General features: G+C 37.9%; 1 protein-coding gene across 12 annotated transcripts in view; it reads left to right on the top strand.

Annotated features, from left to right (window-relative positions):
* The window catches only part of eya4 (EYA transcriptional coactivator and phosphatase 4), a 457,308-nt gene that overhangs the window by 27,602 nt on the left and 407,650 nt on the right, over nucleotides 1–22,056 (top strand). The window lies entirely within an intron of this gene.

The following is a 22,056-nucleotide window of genomic DNA, read 5'->3' as shown; positions in this document are numbered from 1 at the left end:
TAGTGAAAATAAAGAAATAGAATTAGTTTTAGCCAAATGATAAACATACATATTCATGAGTATATCATGCTATATGTTATGCAAATGTTTTTTTAAAATGTAATCTTCTTTGGGTTGACATAAAAAGAATAGAAGTTTGAATCATTTATTTCTCTTTCAATGAGTTGATATCAATTCTACATGAGAGGAGCAAATGAAAAACAGATGATTTTTAGTGCAATTTCAGTGGTTGTTTGTGGTTATATTTCTGATTTTTGTTTGCCTTAAGTTGGTTGATAACAGTATGAATACGGTAACATTTTTACAAGGCTTGTAAATTACTTAACAAAGCATTTATTCCTTCTCTGCATAAATAAGGCTGACATGATTCCTAATTGACTAGCTGTTTAGTCACAGAATTATGTGGAGATTTATTAACCAGGTACTCCTAAAGAGAGGGAGAGAGTAATATGAACCATTCAGGATACTTATAAACAAGGAAATCTAATGCAGCATTTGATATTAAATTAAGTCCTTTACTGATGTCAGAGACCTCCATTGCACATTAAGAGATGCATTCCTAAAGTAAAATATAAACTTAATATACAGTTTAATCTTTTATGCAGAATTAGTTTTTTTTTGTTTTGGTTTATAGTACATCAGCTGTAGTAATACAACTCTCTTCTATATTTAAACTGGCCTGTTACTTAAACTATTGGATTAAGCAGATGTGTTCATATAATTTTAAAATACTTTCAGGATTAGTTAACCATTTGTAGCTATATTTCACTTAGCATTGTCACTGGAAACCACAGTCCACTGTTTGTTCAGAACCAATAACACTGTAAAGCTTTCCATGATACAGCTTGCAAACATTCAGCAATTTGCTAAGGAAGGATTTGCGTTGTCAAATGAGCGTTAATATCTTGTAACCAGCTGCTTATATGACAGTTGATCTACTGTATGTTTCAATTCTATAGTCCCTACAAAAGCCAATAGAAGCACTTGTTGGCTTCATTATCTGAATACCAGTCATATATAATGTCTTCAGTTTCCTAACAATAATGCCACTGTCTTCTGTTCTTAAGCAGCTCCATCAGTTTTTTAAAAATGTTATATGGTGTTAACACCCCTTGTGTTGATCTTCTATTTGCACTCTTTATGATAATTAAACAAACTTTTGTTTTCCATAATGGTGTAGCTAATGGCACTTTTCAAATTTCTTAATAGATTATTCATGTGTGGAAAGTTTAAGTTTTGATACAGTGCTGGTAGCATTTTTTCTTGATCAGTTCACATTACATTATAAATGGAGATTGTTAAGGATGAATTACAGGCACCCATCCTGCATTGAGAAAGGAGATTAATCAGGTTCAGTCATCATCAATTTGTTAAGGTAAATAATGTTTGATCAACCTAATTGAATTTGTTTAGAAGTAGCAAGAAGGCTTGATGGATACAATGCATTTAATGCAGTCTCCATACATTTTCAGATAGTTTGTGTTAAAGTTCAATATGGAGTGTTGCAAAATGGTGAAGTGTATGGAACACAAGGCAAACTAGCAAATTAGCTCCAAAGTTACCTCAGTGGCAGGAAACCTAGGTAATGGTTGGCTGGTATTTTTGTGATGGAAGACTTTTACCAGCAAGGTTCCAAAGGACATGGTACTCAGTCCACATACATCAAAGTTGCTGGTGAACGCAGCAGGCCAAGCGGCATCTATAGAAAGAGGTGCAGTCGACGTTTCAGGCCGAGACCCTAATGATTTAGTGAAAGGTAGCAGGCATGAAATGTCTGGTACAAAAATTGGCCTTGTGACTGACAGTGAGAAGAAAATCTTTAGACTAGATGGACATATAGATTCATAAATTTATAGTTATACAGCAGCAAAACAAGTTTGTCAATTCAATGCATTCATGGTGACCAAGATGCCTGTTCTACTTTCCTGTGTTTGGCTGCATCCCTCAAAATCTTTCCTATCTGTATATTGTGCAAATGTGTTTTTTTTAATGTTGTACTTGTAGTTGTCTCTAACACCTCCTCTGGCAGCTCTTCCCTTGTACTCTTTGTGACAAAAACTTTCCCATAAGACCCCCTTTACATTTTCCCCTCTTATCCAAACTAACGTCCTACTGTAGGAAACAGAATGTGACTATTTACTTCTATATCACTGTCGATAGTTCCAGTGAAGGAAATACCAGCCAAAGCAATCTCCCTTTATAACTCATTCTCTCCTGTACAGGCCAGATCCTTTTGAATACTTTCTGCACTCTTTCTAATGCTATTGTATCCTTCCTGTAAAGTAGAAACCAGAAATGTACAAAATTCTCTAAATACAATCTTAACCAACTTTTTGTGCAACTGTAACATGACCTCCCAGCTCTCTACTCAATGCCACAGCCTTTGTTGCCATTTTCAGGAAAGTATGTAGTTGTACCTCTGAGTCTCTCTATTCTACAGCACTCCCCAGGCCTCACCATTCACAGTGTTTGGGTTCGTCTGGTTTAACTTGCTAAAATGCATAATTTTGCCCTTGTGTGAGTTAAATTCTGTTAGTTATTCACTTGATCACTTTCCAAGTTGATCATTATACTGTTGTATCCTAGTATCCACTCTCCAGTATACTAGCAATTTGGTATCATCTGTATATACTGTAGCTAGTGAGGACAGAAGAGTGGATACGTAAGGAATACACAGTAGGTTATTGAGTGGTTTGGAGGGCTTTGGAATGTACATACAAAGACCCTTAAAGAAACCAAGACAGGTAAGAAGGGTGATTCAAAAGGCATAGAGGATGCTTTATTTTATTTGTGGGGACATAAAATATAAGAGCAGCAAGATTTTGTCAGAACTGTGGTTAACTCCAGTTAGGGCTATCGCTATATATTGTTGTTGCTAGTTCTGATGACTCTATTACAGTTAAAAAATATGATTGCTCTGGAAGGTGTGTAGAGGCGACTTAACAAGATGTTGACATAAGAGCTAAACTTAATTTAAGAGGAAAGTTTGGATAACTTATGGTTGTTTTCATTGGCACAGAGGAAACTAAAGTGAGACTTTATTGAGGTAATTAGAACTATGAGCACCTCAAAAGAGTGAATAGTGAGAACTTTTTTCCTGTAGCAAGGGGGTGATACACCAAGGGCATGGATGCTAAGTTATTGATAAAAGGAGTAAAAGGGAGAGGAAGAAAAAAGTTTGACTCAAAATATAATGAGGTTCTTGATCCTCACAGCCTGAAAAGATGGTGGTGGCAGAAACACCTGTCATACTTGTCTTTGGTATATACATGATAAGCTGTGACCCTCAGGGCCCTGGACCTCATTCTGAAAGGTGAGATTATATTAGGTACTTTTCTTTGACAATATTCTTTATTAATTACTTGCTTTCCCATTCCTTAAAAAAAAGCATCTTAAAATTGAGGTCAGCAGATTACATGAATGAGTAAGCCATTTGTTATGAAAACTGGAAGGGTATCATATCCCAAGTGTAATGTTATAATAGCTGTGTTATATCGGTGGTTCAACAATACGATAACATTCAAATATACCTGTAGAACTTCAAATTCATGAGAGCACTGTGCACAAACAAAAGAAAAAATATGCCCACCGAAAAAGAACGTTCCATTTGTAAACAATAAAGGCTGTTTTGCCTTTACTTTAATAAGGTTAACAATATTTTCAGGTCTTGAGACTTAAGCAATTTCAACAATAGATAATCATGAATGTTTTAAAGTTGATATAGTGTGGGTTTACTTTTTTTAACCCAAAAATTGCTATTTTAGATTAAGGGTGACTGTGACTGAACATCTATTGCATCATTTGAAACTTGAAACCAAAATGCAGAATTAGAGGTTCAACTTCATGAGTTCCGAAATGTGACAGCTGAACAAGACTGAAGTATTTCTCTGTTGGACAACAAGTTCTATTAATTTTAATCACATGATCCTGCAGACATAATAGTAAAAGAAAAACATGATTCACTGGTCTCCTTATAAAAGAACTATTGGTGTAATAGGCACACATCTTTAGTTATGTTTACTCCAGTTGGAAATATATCAAATGTGGGAAAATCCCTCCTTATTATGTAGTGATCCAATCGGCAAATTTGCTTGCTACACAACAACGGAAATGTTGTGAATTATTTATTTGTTTTCCGTGAAGATGACTCTGACCTGTATAAAGGTAACAGTAATTTTAAGAAAAATTAATACCTAACTTTAGGATTGGGATTTTAACAGAATCAAAAAAATTGCATAACAACATTTTCAGTTTTAACTGAATGGATTGCATTTTCTGTACTTTAAAAAAAGTCATTAAATGACAGTTATTTGAATAGGAAGGGTCCAAACATGTGCAGCTTTGGTGCATTTTATTTATCAATACAGTAATCTATGTTTACAGAAAAGTTTTCATTGTTGGAAAAAATGCTTTTAGCACAATGGTGTAGATTTCCAAATAGAGGTTCATTAAGGAAGAATGTAATTTCATCCCTTTGACTAGTCCTATATAAGTTCTGGAAATATTTAGGTCACAGAGACATAGCAACAATCAATGGTAAAATAAATAGGACAGTATCTGTGTTTCTGTTTATTTGGTCAATAGCCTTCACTATCATGGGAAATTATATATAGTATTTTTTTTGTTTCAGGTTTACTTTTGTGTAGGAAAAAATAAATTTTGTGAAATTATGCCTCAGTTTTTCATTTTAAATACTTTGAACATGCGTTAACATTTTACCCAAAGCTGCTTTCAGTAGAGTAATATAACTGTTATATTTCCATTTATTAGGTTGACATAAAATGTAGATAGTACGTGTTAGGTCCATATTATCGATGTACTGAAGAAAGTGGATAATAAATTAAGTTAACCAGTGGTGTCACTGTATAGGTCTCCACTTGAGCTAATGTGCTGTTGAACTAGTATGGAGCAGCATGAACTTTCAACATGTACTCTATGTCTTCACCAGCATATTTAAAGGATTTATCAACTACTTACAATACAGGTTATATTGCGGGCTGATCTCCAGCTGTGTAACAGTTGTGCAAGTGTTTGGTGGTTTTCACACATTTCAAGTTTCAAAGATCCGCCCCTCTTGGTGGTAGGACAGGTGCTACTTTTCCAGTTTGTGCTGGCATCAGGGCTTCAATTGTTCTAAATGATGGTTCCATTATTAATACTTCGAGTCAAGCATAACGAGAAGCATAAACACAAAATGAGCATGAAAATGGAAGAGGAGAAGGAATAAAGATTTCTTTTGTAGGTATTCAATGAGATATTTTCCAACTTGAATTTTAGCAGTGGCCAGTGTTTAATATGTCCCTTAAAAATTTCTATAGATGTACATTGGAGAGTATTCTGACTGGTTACATCACAGACCGTTAAGGAGATTCCAAAGGACACCACTCAAGAGGCTGCAGAACATTGTTGACTTAGCCAGCTCCACCACAGGAACAACTCACCCCACCATCGAGGTCATCTTCAAGAGGCAATGGCAGCATCCATCACTGGGGACTCTCACTATCCAGGACATGCCCTCTTTTCACTACTAAAATCAAGTCAGAGACATAGGAGCCTGAAGACCTACACTGAACAATTCAGAACCAGCTTCTTCCCCTCTGCCATCAGATTTCTGAATGGTCGATGAACACATAAACTCCACCTCATTATGCTTTTTTTTGCACCATTTATTTATTTTGCAATTTATAGTACATTTTTTATGTCTTGCTCTGTACTGTTACTGCAAAACAACATACAGTATTTCATGTCATTTAAGTCATTGATAATAATCTGATTCTGATCTGTGCATCAATTTGGAGGTCTTGTTACACCCAGAGCTTCAATCTCAGATTTGGGCACTGAAGTAACATGACAGCGCTGAAGCTTGGTAAAAATACTAGCAACGTCTTCTACTTTACGTGTACCAGCTCTTCTAAACATTACCAGTGCTCCCTATTCAAAGTGAACTGACTTAACTTTCACTCTGTTTAGCCAGAGACTATTAGTCTGAAGGAATGCATGGATTTGTTAGGATTGTAGTTGTCTTTTCTCTCCATGCCCTCCCCCGATTGCGGAATTATTTCTCTAAAGCTGTGTGCTTTTGGTGAAGGGACTGCAGATGACCTCGGATGATTTTCTGTAGCAACTTCGAATCTCGGAGACCCAGCTGTGGACTAAACCATCCTGACAGCAGCAGTTCGGGCCGGTGAGATAAATGGCCACCAGAAGAGCACTGACAGAGTGGGGGCTGAAAGGGGGCAACAAATGCTGTCATCTCAGGGAAGGTCAGCAGAGCAGGCTAACTGGCATTGCCTTCAGGAAACTGTTCAGCAATCACACTAGACAGCGGATTACTAGACTGCTGCGAGACCCTTCAAGTGCCCTTGAATATTGATATTCGCAGCCAAGTTGAGAGCGGTTCAAGCTTGCAATGTCACAAGCTAACCTTATGTAACTGCATTCTGAGCTTCCATTGCAGTACTCAGACTCCTGACAGAAACTGCAATAAAGTCTTAAAGATATTTTACATCGTGCTTGGGTCCATAAAATTGTCAATGTCCCCAATTGTAGTTCCTTTCTGGAAAGGACTGGCTTCATGCAAAGTTCTTTTTGCTGACCACAACCTAGCAGTGGCTTTACTAATAAAAGCAAGTTCCAGCCCCTTATGGAGCTAGAAGACGTAGCCTCAACACTCTCTCCACCTAGTTTCTGTTGCCACCTGTTGTGCAGCATCTTTTCCTCTAAGTGAAAAGGTCTGTCAATTAGTGCTGTGTAATTTGTTTTGGAAGCTCTGGTATTTATGTTTGAATGGCTGACTGTGTTTACAAGCTTTGAGATGTTCGCATGAGGTTTGCAGCAGCAGTGCAGAGGGTATGAGAACTAGGCAAAAATGGAAGCTGGTTAAAGTTATGAGTGATAGATTGCATGGTTTACACTATTATATACTTGGTAGGATACAATCATTGACAATAAAAACACTAATCTTGATTTTGTATTTGAAATCTTTGAACTTTGGGATTTATCTAGTCCTCAAGACTAAACTCCCAGCATTGACCTTTACAGCTGGAATTGGTTTACTCTTGTCACGTTCATCAAGATACAGTGAAAAATTAGTCGTGCAAGTCATCCAAACAGTTCATTTCAAAACATAAGTATGTTGAGGTAGTACAAGGGAAAAGCAATAACAATGCAGAACATAGGTTACAGGTACTGTTACAGGGAGAGTGCAGAGCAGATGCAAGGGGCGTGATGATGTAGGTTGTGAGGTCAAGAATTCATCTTTAATATATAAGAGGTCACTTTAACTGTCTTAAAACTGTGGGATAGAAACTGTCCTGGAACTTGATGGTGTCTGTTTTCAAGCTTTTGTATTTTCTGCCCAATGGAAGAGGAGAGAAGGGAGAATGTCCGGTGGAGCAAAGACCTTTGATTATTTTGGCTGCTTTACTGAAGCAGCAAGAAGGGTAGAAGAGGGGAGGCTAGTTTTCCTGATGCGCTGAGCTGTGTCCACAACTCTCTGCAGCTTCTTGTCTCTTGGGCTGAGTAATCGCCGAACCAAGCTATGATACATCCGGATAGAATACCTTTAATGATGCAACTATACAAATTGGTGAGTGTTGATGAGAACATGCCAAATTTCCTTAGACTTCTGAGGAAGTTGAGATGTTGTTGTGCTTCTAAATAGTTGGACCAGGTCAGGCTGTTAGTGATGCTTACAGGTAGGAACTTGAAGATCTCAACCAAAGGGATTAGACGAAGATTTAATCACTAATTTAATTAGTTCAAAGCCTGTTGAAAGGCCTGTCCCATTGCTGGACTGTTCTATATTCTGTTTCCGCCTCGGCTTCGTTGATACTTATAGGGTTATGTGCTCTGTCCTCGTTCCTGAATTCAATGTCCAGCTCTTCTGTATTTCTGCCACTGAGGGAAAGGTTGTTGCTATCCCATACCATAAGGTTCTCTATCTCCATCCTGTACTCTGTCTCATCATTATTTGAGATTCAAACTACTATATTGATGTCCTTTGTGAACTTGTAGATGGAGCTAGGGTAGAATCTGTCCACATATTCATCAATGTATAGGGAGTAAGGTAGGTGGCTGAGGATGTTGCCTTGTATGGCATCAGTGTTGAAGATAATTGTGTCAGAGGTGTTGTTGCCAATCCTTACTGGTTACAATCTGTTGTTCAGGTAGTTAAGGCTCATTTGCAGTGGAAGTTGCTGAGTCCTAGGTCTAAGAATTTGGAGAGGAGATTGTTAGGAATTATTGTATTGAAGTCAGAGCTGTAGTCAATAAATAGGAGTCTGAACTAAGTGTCAGTGTAATCCAGATGTTTGTGAGATGAGTGGGAGATGGTATTGGTCATGGCTCTGTTTTGGTGTTAGGCGATTTGCAGTGGGTCAGGGTTGCTTGGGAGACAGATTTGATGTGTGCCGTGAGCAGCCTCTCAAAGCATTTCATTTTCAGATGGCTCCAGAGTATGACAACTCTTTGCAAGCTGCTCCCATCTTTCTTCTCCCATTTTCCCTGTGATCATAGACTATCTCTCCTCCTTTGCACAACACCTATTCCATTCACAAAACACATCACCTTTTATAGATTCGGTATAGCTATACACAATGCACACAGCTGACTAAGCTACAGTTTTGGAGTCCTCGATGATATATGTAACTACTGACTGATCCAGTTAGTGGTGGTCACATGTTAAGATCATAATAATGATTGTGAAGGATGAAGTTGCTTTGCTGCTTGCATTACATTGAATGGGTAAAGGGTAAGAGTGCAATGTGATCCCTGGACCTTATTTCAAGGCCTAATCCAATTTAGCACCAGTTATGCTCTTAAACATTTATGGTCTTATTTGATGGACTTCAGCCATTACAGTATTACTTTCTAAAAACATTAGCCTTGATTGAAAATGTTTATTAAAGTACATAACAACTAATGCAAAATGTTTTTATTGCATTCTGAGTTTTTGCTAGCTTTAATTCAAAAGCATACACGTTGTATTTCATGTGGATAAATAAAGTCCATAGCAACACAGAAACAGGAGCAGGTCATTTAGCCCTTGGAATCTGTTACAGCAGCCACTGTTTTTTTTTTGAACGCCTGCATTAATAGTTGATTTACATGCAGATACGGAGGTTATGTGAACTGTAATTTAGTCAATTTAAACTGTTTCTAAATTGAAAGATAATTAAAAATCTATATTCAGAACAAGTGATGTTGTTATTCCTTTACACATTTATAAAGTAATTACAGATTTATCTCTCTGTCTTCAGGCTATTATGAATATTACTCTTCTGTGTCATATTGAGATGATGCACTTTCTAAACCAATTTCTAATGCATGCCAGTCCCCATATTTAGAGCAGGAGTACAAAGTGCAGCTGCCTCACTGCTCTGTATTACCAGAGGTCTACAGGGAATGCTGGTACAGAGGTGCACTCATTGCTTCTGCTTAATTACTTGAAAAAATTATCTTAGTATCAACTCTTTAAATACTGATTTAACTGTCAAGTGAAAGAGCCTCATTGCTTGTTTACTCATTTCACTATGAAAACTGTCTAATTTTCCTGTCGGTATCCCAGTACATTGTATTCATGTCACTTCAGTGATCATCAGATCAAAATCATCTCATTGACCTTGTTATAATTCTTTTTAACCATGACTTGTTATGGCATTTAATGAACAAAGGAAAATAGCAATCTTAAGGGGTAGAGATTATAATTGTAATAGGAGCAAAGTATTTGGTTCATAAGAATTGTAGGTTGTATTACCAGGCATTTTATTCCATAGAGTAAATAGAAAAGTAGTAATACCTTGCAATTTTATACTTTTAATGGTTGGAATATTTGGAAAATCAGAGGCAGGAGGCGCCCAGGGTAGAATCATATAATTAAGCAACAAATGAAATTGTATCACATATATTGACAACAGTGCTTACTTTGCCAACAGATAGAGAGGAAATATAATACCCTTTCTAAATTAAGATAACCCCCTCACAGCTAGTGCATTCAAGTGCTAATCCATTGTGTTGTGGCAAAAATCCATAGGTGGAGAGTTACGTTTGTTGTCATACAAAAAAAAAGTGTTTCATTTTGCAATGTAGATTATTTTTTTTGTCATTGTATTTTTTGCATATTTGACATTTTGTTTCGCATGCAAAGGAAATTGTCAAGTCAGAATTAGAATTCGGAAAAATGTTGTCTCGTTTTTACTGTGTACTGTACCAGCAGTTATGGTTGAAATGACAATAAAAAGTGACTTGAGTTGACTTGACTTGACTTGAGAATCAGGTTTATTATCACTGACATGTGACATGAAATTTGTTAACTTAGCAGCAGCAGTTCAATGGAATACATAATATATCACAGTAGAAAAAAATAATAAATAAAATAATAAAAATAATAAATAAGTAAATCAATTACAGTATACATATATTGACTAGATTAAAAACCATGCAAAAAATAGAAATAATGTATATTAAACAAGTGAGGTAGTGTCCAAGGGTTCAATGTCCATTTAGGAATCAGATGGCAGAGAGGAAGAAGCTATTCCTGAATCGATGAGTGTGTGCCTTCAAGCTTTTGTACCTTTTACCTGAAGTATCCAATCCACCAGTGAGATTGTGCTGGAGGTCCTTAATAATGGACGTTGCCTTTCTGAGACACTGCGCCCTGAAGATATCCTGGGTACTTTGTAGTCTAGTACCCAAGTTGGAGCTGACTAGATTTACAACCCTCTGCAGCTTCTTTCAGTCCTGTGCAGTAGCCAGTTATTTGCCAACTACCATTTTGTACAAAAGCTTCCATTTTCTTCTGTTCCCAATAAAAATATCTTAGGAAATTACAATTAGGAAAGAAATAAGAGGGATGGAGCAGAGGGAAGGTAGAATAGCACCTCTTCTGGTTAGTTAGGAAATCAACTGATGCACAGTAAACTTCAGAATCAGGTTTCTTATTCATGGACATATATTGTGAAATAAGATGTTTATACTTTATTGTCGCCAAACAATTGATACTAGAACGTACAATCATCACAGCGATATTTGATTCTGCGCTTCCCGCTCCCTGGATTACAAATCGATAGTAAATATTAAAAATATTAAAAATTTAAATTATAAATCATAAATAGAAAATATAAAAATGGAAAGTAAGATAGTGCAAAAATACTGAGATCCAGGTCTGGATATTTGGAGGGTACAGCCCAGAGGCGGGTCAGGATCCGTTCATCAGTCTTATCACAGTTGGAAAGAAGCCGTTCCCAAATCTGGCCGTATGAGTCTTCAAGCTCCTGAGCCTTCTCCTGGGGGGAAGAGGGACGAAAAGTGAGTTGGCTGCGTGGGTCATGTCCTTGCATGATGTTCGCACAGCATGCAGTGCAAGACATAAAAATTATTAAAAGTTATAAAAGTAAATAGTGCGGAAGAGGAATAATGAGATAGGTTTTATGGACCGCTCAGAGGTCTGATGGTGGAGGAGAAAAATTGTACATAAAAACATTGAGCGGGTGGCTTCAGGTTCATGCACCTCCTCCCCAATGGCAGAAACAAGAAGAGGGCATGTTCCAGATAGTGAGGGCCCTAAATGATGGATACAATCTTCTTGAGGCACTGCCTCTTGAAGATGCCCTCAATAATGTGGATTGTGCCCAAGTTGGAGCTAGATTTAAATTTAAATTTAAATAGACGCTAAATTTAACATCAGAAATTCTAAAGTATTTGAAATCTGTAATGTTTATATAAAAGGAAAAGTGGTTATGTATTAAATTTCTATCATTAGAATTAGTGATTTGATAACTGCAATCTTTTAAGAACAATTTACCATCTTCTGGTAAAATTAAATTCATAATGTAGACTTGCAATGAAACAGTATATGAAGGTAATTTAATGTACTTTTCTAGAGGTAATTAGTTTGCAGTCACTGGGTTATTTATACAATACCTTATCTTAGAATCTTTAGTTCACTACATTTCAAATGAAAAATTAATGGTGTGTTTAGTGACATCAGGTGAGAAGTCACAACTTATAAAAGTTATTTTAGTTTACACTCAGACATACAAAACACCAAGTGTTAGTAAAATGTTGGCAGTTTGACCCAGTATTTAAAGACCAGAATGATCTCTAATTTTGACTCAAACCTTACTGGAAAAATGCTTTATATTTTACTGCAGGACAAAGAAATAGCCTTGGAAATAGTGTTTTTTTCCCACTGTAAAATAAAAGCTTTTTAGACTGAAACGATGAAGAGAAATCAGTGAAGTAGAAGTTCCTACATAAGCTGGATCATGGCAAATGATAGAAGAACTTATTTCAAGCCTTCAGTCAGGATTAGCATGTGTGTTTATTCTATTTTGCCTTTTCCTCAAAACTTCACTAGATTCCAGTCTGATTGAGATGGAATTGTGAACAATTAGTAATTGTCAGGTTTTTATCAAACTCATTAAATCTTTAGAAAGGCTATTTCTTGCAATTTCGTTTAATTCAGGCATATAGTAAGAAATGGATTGAAGCTTTTATTTTTTGTGTCCTCAGTGATAAGAAGCTGCCTACTTTTCAATTAGTATTGTTATTTTTCTTATCTCATCACAGCAAAGCCTCACCTATGGAATTTTTCTTTGCTTTCATTTTTTTAATCTACCTGTGAAATATTGTATTACTTAGCTCCAAATAATAACTTCATGATATCGGCTTTATCAACTGAAGAAAGCTTTTGATTCTTTTGTTAATAAAATAATTAGTAAACATATAACAGTGATTTGGCAATCAGTGAGAATTTGTGCACTTCTAAATTATTGAAATGAAATGTTTTCACTTTTGAACTTCGGGCCTGTCTGCTGGAGGTACAGGAGTTATTGGAATTATTTCCATGCCACAGGATAGGATAAAAATCACTCAGGATTCTTACTCTGTATGTTGTCTGCTGGCGAGAATTTGTCTCTTTATTGGATGCCAGTGGAATCTGACCTACCTCAATGTCTTCTCTGATTCAACAGCTGATGTAGATATATTGTGTGAAGAGTGTGCAGAATGGCTAAATTGCTAGAGAGCATTTTCAAGAGCAAACAATAGAAAGTAATGAAAAATGCAGGAAAACTAAATCAGATGATTCAGTGAAAATATATAGGTTAATAGAACCAGGATTTATTCCTCACATCCAGAGGTTACAATGACCAGTTTGCATACTCTCCGTATGACTGTCAATTTCTCCCCAGTGCTCCGATTTCTTTCCACATTAAAAAGAGATGCTCGCTGATAGATGAATTGGCTGTTGCCAACTATACCAAGAGTAGTGCATGATAGAAGATAATGAGCATGTGACAGAGAATTTTTAATAGAAAACTAAATGTAGAAGAAGCTCTGATCATGGATTTATAGACTTAATTGGCTGAATATTAAATCACCTGATTCTTGGATTGGGTAATCTAATAACTAATACTAATTTACACACATTTTAAGTTTGTGTTATTTCTACTTATTCATTGTGATTCAGATTCTTTTAACATCATCAGTATTTTTCCACTTTACATGTAAACTGAACTCTGGTATTTCATCAGTGTCACAAGTTTCCAACAGTGATTACAAGCTCATGTTGATGAAGCCATAATAAATCAAATATTTAAATTATCCTATAAAGTATTAAAATTAAATTAGATTTATGTTTCCTTCATATTTGATTTATATTAAAAGGGTGCCTTGTGACTTAATGTATAAAAGGAGTGCAACATCTCAGATTTATACAATACAAATTAAGCTGGTAGTACTCCTCATTTATGTAACTAGTATTATTAGAAAAGTTAATTCAGATAGAGTGTCATTATTGCATTTGGCCTTAGTACAATTGAGTCTAAGGAGTTATAAAAAAGAATTTGATTGAGAGCATATGTGTGTGTTTGTGTGTCAGAAGATACAGTACAAATGTATGTGTTCACCATCAAGCACTTGTCCACATGTTAGCCAGAGGGTGGTGAAGCTGTGGAATTCATTGCAACAGGCAGTTGTGGAGGCTAAATCCTATGTCTTATGTGAACAGATATTAATTACATCTAATCCTTTATTGACCTATATGAGTCAATATCATAAATGCTCACAAAGCTAATGATAACAATGCTTAATCTGTTGAGAAAGGGGAAAAGTTCATCTCCTTTCCATTAGTTACAGTACATGGCACATAGCAAGGATGCATGAATTGTCATGCAGGCCCCCACTTTTGCTCATTAGCTATTAGTTTACAGCTCGAAGCAAAATATTGATTCCCAGAAGTTTTCTGGGACATGTATTAATGGAGATCATGCTTATTTAGAATCAGATGACAGCTCTAAGATCCTGCATTTACCTCACTCGCTGTTCCTCACCACCACTAATCACCCACTCCCTACCAACCTCAACATTTACAATGGTGTTTCACCTTGCTGCTTGAAAAGTTCATTGAAAGTGCGTGAGAGGATGTGGCACTGATCTGTATTTCGCCACAATTTATGATGTCACTGTGAATATTCTTCTGCTAGACGCAAATGACCTTTTGCTTTAATTTGAATAGTCCTCGATGTTTTTAAATAGAAAAGAACAATGTACTGTTCTTGTTCTCAGGTAGACATTGAACATGTAAGTCAACTGTTTGTGTTTGAATATTCAGATGTGTGACTAAATCAAGGTGGGCTTTGCAAGGGATTAACAAACTGAGTCCCTCTTACTTATTAGAGCAAATTACTTCCATGAAACAAAAGGCATGACACCAAAGTGAAAACTGCTACAAGATAGGTCTGGAAAGTTTTGGTACATTGAGTGGCAGGAGCTCATATATAACAGCAAATATTTATGTTACACAATTGCTCTCATAATGTGTTCCCATCCAAAAGTGAGAGATCTATAATCACTCCTTTAACCATGTTAAGACCGCTGAAGAGTTTTGTAAACATCAGTTTGATTTACAGTCACTTTTTAATGTAATAGCCTAAAACAGCAGAATGGATAAAACATGTTGTTACGCCAGTTACTCTTATGAGTAAGAGGCTGGAATAAATCGATCATAAGATGTAGGAGCAGAATTGGCCCATTTGGCACATCAGGTCAGCTTCACCATTCAATCGTGAGTGATTTATTATTCCTCTCAACCCAATACAAATTTATTGTCATTTGACTGTACATACATACAACCAAGCAAAACACCATTTCTCCAAACCACGGTGCACCCATAAAACGTATAACACACACAGTACATGAAACAAAATATTACCACAAATAAGTTAATAAAATATAATTCAAGGTGCATGTAGTACACAGCACAGGTAAACAATAAGCAGCTGGCTGTCTTAGTAATGAGACCTCAGTGGTGGCAGGGCGTTCATTCGTCTCACTGCCTGAGGAAAGAAGCTGTTACCCAGTCTAGCATTCCTAGTCCTGATGATCCTGTACCTACCTCCTGACAGTATTGTGTCAAAAGGATTGTGGGATGGATGGTAAGGATTCTCAACCATGCATCAAGCCCCGATAAATGTCACAAATAGCAGGGAGGGAGATTCCAGTGATCCCCTTGGCAGTTTTTACTGTCCCCTGTAGGGTCATGCTATTCCAATGCCTTGCAGTTTCCATACTACGCAATGATATACCCAGACAGGACAGGACACTTTCTATGGTGTTCAAGTCAAGTCGCTTGTATTGTCATTTCGACCATACATTACACAGTAAAAGTGAAACAACATTCTCCAGGACCATGGTGCTATAAGAAACAACACAAGACTACACTGGACTAAGTGAGACAACACAAGGCTACACTAGACTCCGTAAAACAACACAAAAACTACACTAGACTACAGACCTACACAGGGCAGTACAATAAATAATAAACAAGACAATAGGCACAGTAGAGGACAAATTACAATATAATAAATGATGTAGATGTCAGTCTAGACTCTGGGTATTAAGGAGTCTGATGGCTTGGGGGAAGAAATTGTTGCACAGTCTGGTCGTGAGAGCCCGAATGCTTCGGTACCTTTTCCAGATGGCAGGAGGGAGAAGAGTTTGTATGAGGGGTGTGTGGGGTCCTTCACAATGCTGTTGGCTTTACGGGTGCAGCATGTGGTGTAAATGTCTGTAATGGTGGGAAGAGAGACCCCGATGATCTTCTCAGCTGACTTCACTATCCGCTGCAGGGTCTTGCGATCCGAGCCGGTGCAATTCCTGAACCAGGCAGTGATGCAGCTGCTCAGGATGCTCTCAATACATCCTCTGTAGAATGTGGTGAGGATGGGGGGCAGGGGGAGATGGAATTTTCTCAGCCTTCACAGAAAGTAGAGACACTGCTGGACTTTCTTGGCTATGGAGCTGGTGTTGAGGGACCAGATGAGATTCTCCTCCAGGTGAACACCAAGAAATTTGGTGCTCTTAACAATCTCAATGGAAGAGCCGTCAATGTTCAGTGGAGAATGGTCACTCCGTGCTCTCCTTAGTCAACAACCATCTCTTTTGTTCACATTTAGAGACAGGAATGACTGTGTTGATTCCTGTAGAAAGTTGTCAGAATGGGGTCAGGGAGCCTTGTACACCTCAATCTCCTCAGAAAGTCTAGACGCTGTTGTGCCTTCTTGACCAGTGAGGAGGTGTTGTGGGTCCAGATTAGGTCATTAGTTCAGGTACACCAAGGAACATTGTGCTCTTCACACTCTCCACGGTAGACCCAATGAAGATTTGTCAACTTGTGCCTTCCTGAAGTCCACAATCATCTCTTTTGCCTTATCCACTTGAGAATCAGTTGTTGTTTTCACACCATTTGACAAGCCACTCTACCTGCTGTCTGTATGCTGGCTCATTATTCTTGCTGATGAGGCCAGTCACTAATATCATCAGCAAACTTGACCTGGATCTGGCAGTGTAGTCGTGTGTCAGCAACATGAACAGCAGTGAAATGAGCACACAGCCCCAGGGGGCACCAGTGCTCAGCATGACTGGAGCTTGAGATATTGCTGCCAACTCAGACTGACAGGGGTCTTTCCATTCAGCAGTCCAAGATCCAGTTACAGAGAAGGTTGCTGAGTACCAGTGAGGCCTGGTAACCCACCACCCTCTGAGGGATGATTGTGCTAAACACTAAGCTGTTGATGAATGAGGGATTGCTTTCTCAGTGGGACCAGATGGAGTTGAGGGCCGAGGTTATGGCATCATCGGTGCATTGGTTTGAGCAGTTGACAAACTGGAAAGGGTCCAGAAAGGGCTAGAAGATGGGATTTTATATGATCCATTAATAGCTGCTCAAAGCACTTCATGGTTGTTGAGGTTTGTGCCGCTGGGCGCTGATCATTTAGGCCATTTACGATCGCTGTCTTGGGCATTGGAATGATGCTGCCTGCCTTGAAGCCCACAGGGACTGTAGACTGTTTCAAAGTGGTATTAAAGATGTCTGTTAAGACCTTTGTTAGCAGGGCTGCACAATCCCTCAGCACCCGACCAGGTATATTGTCTGGCCCCGCAGCTTTGCGTGGGTTTACCTTGGCTAGGCTCTTCGTCTGCAGTCACCCATGGTTTCTGATTTGCCCTGGCAGTATGCTGTTTAATCACGGGAACATCCTCAATGCATTTTTGTATGTAGCCAGTCACTGAACCCTCATATTTCATCAATGTTGATGTGATGGTCGAAGGTAGCCAACTCCCTGAATATACTCTAGTCTGTGCTTTTGAAACAGTTTTGCATCGCTGAGGTGGTCTGGCCAGGTCCTGAACTCCCTGCAAATTGGTTTGACTCATTTAACCAGTGGTCTGTATGCAGGGATTAGCAGAATGGTTATGTGGTCTGAATATCAGAAGTGAGGGCAGGAAGCAGCTTTGTAGTCTCCAGAAATGTTGGTAAAGATCAGGTCCAGTATATTCTACTGCCTTCTCCCCATAACCTTTGGCACCCCTACTAATCAAGAACCTAATCAACCTCCGCTTCCAATATACCCAATGACTTGGCCTCCATAGCCATCTGTGGCAATGAATTCCACAGACTCACCACCCTCTGGCTAAAGAAATTTCTCCTCAGCTTTGTTCTAAAGGGACATCCTTCTTTTCTGAGGCTTTGCCTTCTGGTCCTAGACTCCAAATCTCTATGTCTACTCTATTTAGACCTTTGTGGAAGGTACTGACTACTCCATATTTCTTGTCAAAGAAAGTTTTGATTCCTGTATTGTATGTATTTTCTGCAACAGTGGTTAATACAGGAAATATGGAGAAATAAAAGTGATAAGGAGAGGTCATTAAATATGTGCTGTTTGTTTATTCAATTCTTTAATTATACCTGTATGTTTGTCCGTTTTTTGCCGATATTTCATTGCTTTCTGCTTTTTTGAAAAGAGCTATTTAGCAATTCTCATTACTTACAGATTTTTCCAATTCAAGGTTTTAACTGTGTTGTACTAATCTTCTAAAAAATATCAATAGCATTGTATTTTCACCTTGAGAAAGATACCTCTTTTTGATTTAATTTAAAATTATGTTACTTCTTCCCTACTCTCTATTGTATCTTCTGGAATCCTCTCGTAATCACATAATTCATTAACATACTCTTGTAAATGGCTTGTGAGGATTAAGTGATTTATGTATACACTTCTGTTTTTGTTTGTTTGCCAAGATATACATCTTTACACCACAGAAAATAACTGTAACCCCATTGCTGCCTTTCTGAATGTCGAATTTGCTTGGTGGTGTTAACGCATAAATGCTATCATCTAGTCTGAATTATTTCTTTCCATAATTTCAGCCATATTTCCACTTCTGCCTGAGTTATCTTTATTGAACTCCCCTTCAAGATCCACCTGACCTAAATGAAATCACATTCCACAATTTCTATGGATTAATATTTCAGCATGAGTATAATCTGTTGTGCAGTGTGGTAACAGAAAGTTTGCTAAATGATATCTTGTTCAATTTCGACACCTTTTTTCTTCGGTACTTCACTCTTCATCAATATACGTATTGCAGTTTCTATTACATGACTGATTGAAAATTCAAATCCACAATATCAAGCATCAATGTACATGTTGCATTCACAGGCACTTAAAAACAATTTACCTCTAGAATCTGCTACACATTCTCTGTGCCTCTTGCTTTTTGCTGAATGATTCTATTTTACCTTTCTTTTTCAGTGATTGATGTAATGACATCAGCAGTATTTCAAAATCTGTTGAAAATCTTGCATAGCATGATGGCCCAGAGCAACCTAATTTACGCAATACTCGCAGGTTTCCCTGCCTTTACCAGTGCTTGTACATTTTATTCTACCTTTTGTTTAATTACTTGCAATTCATTCACATCTGACTTAAACTGAACATAAACTTTTTCTGTACAGCTGCAACTTTGCATTTTTTGACTTGTAATTCTTCGTGCATTTCCAAAATACAAAGATTTTCTTTATCATATTTGTGCTGATTAGTACATCATCTTGATTGCAAAGACAATAATCTATACCATGTAGTATCTTGTTTATAATAGATTGATAGATCTTCAGTAAAAGGCTAAAGATCTTTTATGTATATTGATTGTTAAATATTGCTGACGTGTTCTATCCACATACACCCGGCAATATTTATGTGACGTATATAATCCAATAAAATCTTTGACTCTTACCAACTCAATGCTATGAATTAAGTTACTTGTTAGGGTGTTACTTGTTTTCAATTGCTTGGTTCAAAGTATTCACCATATAGTTGAACAGGCTTGCCCACCTTACCCTTGTTACGTACCCCGTAACTGGGTTGTCAAACCAGCAGAAATGGAACACTCATTGGAGTTTGTGATTACTAGAAACTAAGGAAGTTTTATTAACAAAGATATGTAATACAGTGCACTAACCGCAAGGATATAAATGTAACAGGTTAGCAATGACAGTGTACACATATACACAGAAATAGAGTAATAGTAATCAACCAAGCTCTATCGCAGTTTAGGGGTAAAATGATCAGTCTTAAGGTGAAGCAGAGTTCAGTTCAGTCTAGTGTAGTTCAAAGTAATCACTGTTGTTGTGCCGTTGGAGAGAGAGAGTGAGAGATACAGTTGAGGTTTCAGCAAACCTTTCGATGCCTTCTGATCCTGCCGTGGTCACCGACTGTGACCCCTTTGTTCCGGATGCGACCGTTCTTCCGTTTTGAACCCGGCACCCAGGCAAGGGCAACACACGCAAGATACTGCAAGAACTCAGCAGGCCAGGCAGCATCTATGGAAAAGAGTAAACAGTTGATGTTTTGGGCCAAAACCCTTCTTCACCTAGCTCGATATGAATACGGTCATTATAACCTGTGATACACATGTGGTATAATTGAATATTTCTCGATAATTACTGAATACTGCAGCTCAGTACCAAGGCTGATCATTGTAACAAGCTAAACATTTCATTTGTACATTTTAAAGTCTTAAGTTCCTTCCTGGCCCAAATAAGTTTTCAAGTTCATTGTACTTCTTTGTGAAGGGTACCTAGTTGAATTTACATATGTATATTTTTTCCATAATTATGAAATAAGATGCCACGTTGTTACACTTCAATGCACTGACCATTTAGCTGAAAGGTATTCTCCTTATTGCCATTGTTGTCAGTGCTGTAAATTCTATATAAGCTCAATACTGTGTGTACTTCCTCTCTGTGGCCTCTGGCTGTAAAAACGTACCCCCCATGAAGAAGTCACACCACTGGCATTGTTTAAGTTCCCTAACTCCGCTTTGGTCTTCCATGCTAGATGTATGTGTCCCTTTTTGCCAATTAAAACGTTTAACTCTTACAGTCTTTGCAATTCTCTTGTGCTTGGGTTCCTGCTCAGAGGTCCAGCTTTCACAGTTGCTTCCATGACAATAAATTTTGATTGTCTTTATTCATGAATTAAGTCACAAATAGACTTATTATGCATTGTGTGGGCCATGGAACTGCCAGAGTTGCAATGCTAAACTGGGTCCTTTATTTCTACCTGATTTCTGATCCCTACTTGCAAAGTTATTATTGATTTAAAATTAAAGTGACTAGTTTCACACTATAAAATGACTATTTTCATATTTGTTCGCCAATCATGACATCCATTTTTTTCCATGTTATTGAAAATTTTGTTGTATTGAAACCCACTTCATTTAAACATAGAAACATAGAAAATAGGTGCGGGAGTAGGCCATTCGGCCCATCGAGCCTGCACTCCTATTCAGTATGATCATGGCTGATCATCCAACTCAGAACCCTGTACCAGCCTTCCCTCCATACCCCCAATCCCTTTAGCCACAAGGGCCATATCTAACTCCCTCTTAAATATAGCCAATGAACTGGCCTCAACTGTTTCCTGTGGCAGAGAATTCCACAGATTCACCACTCTCTGTGTGAAGAAGGTTTTCCTGATCTCGGTCCTAAAAGGCTTCCCCTTTATCCTCAAACTGTGTCCCCTCGTTCTGGACTTCCCTAACATCGGGAACAATCTTCCTGCATCTAGCCTGTCCAATCCCTTTAGGATTTTATACGTTTCAATCAGATCTCCCCTCAATCTTCTAAATTCCAACGAGTATAAGCCTAGTTGATCCAGTCTTTCTTCATATGAAAGTCCTGCCATCCCAGGAATCAATCTGGTGAACCTTCTTTGTACTCCCTCTATGGCAAGGATGTCTTTCCTCAGATTAGGGGACCAAAACTGCACACAGTACTCCAGGTGTGGTCTCACCAAGGCCTTGTACAACTGCAGTAGTACCTCCCTGCTCCTGTACTTGAATCCTCTTGCTATGAATGCCAGCATACCATTCGCCTTTTTCACTGCCTGCTGTACCTGCATGCTCACTTTCAATGACTGGTGTATAATGACACCCAGGTCTCATTGCACCACCCCATTTCCTAATCGGCCACCATTCAGATAATAATCTGTTTTCGCCACCAAAGTGGATAACCTCACATTTATCCACATTAAATTGCATCTGCCATGAATTTGCCCACTCACCTAACCTATCCAAGTCACCCTGCATCCTCTTAGTATCCTCCTCACAGCTAACACTGCCACCCAGCTTCGTGTCATCTGCAAACTTGGAGATGCCGCATTTAATTCCCTCATCCAAGTCATTAATATATTGTAAACAACTGAGGTCCCA

The sequence above is a fragment of the Mobula hypostoma genome, chromosome 2 (genome assembly GCF_963921235.1).
Source record: "Mobula hypostoma chromosome 2, sMobHyp1.1, whole genome shotgun sequence".
Lineage (NCBI taxonomy): Eukaryota > Metazoa > Chordata > Chondrichthyes > Myliobatiformes > Myliobatidae > Mobula > Mobula hypostoma.
The sequence above is the reverse complement of the archived record's forward strand: the minus strand, read 5'-3'. Positions and strand labels throughout refer to the sequence as shown.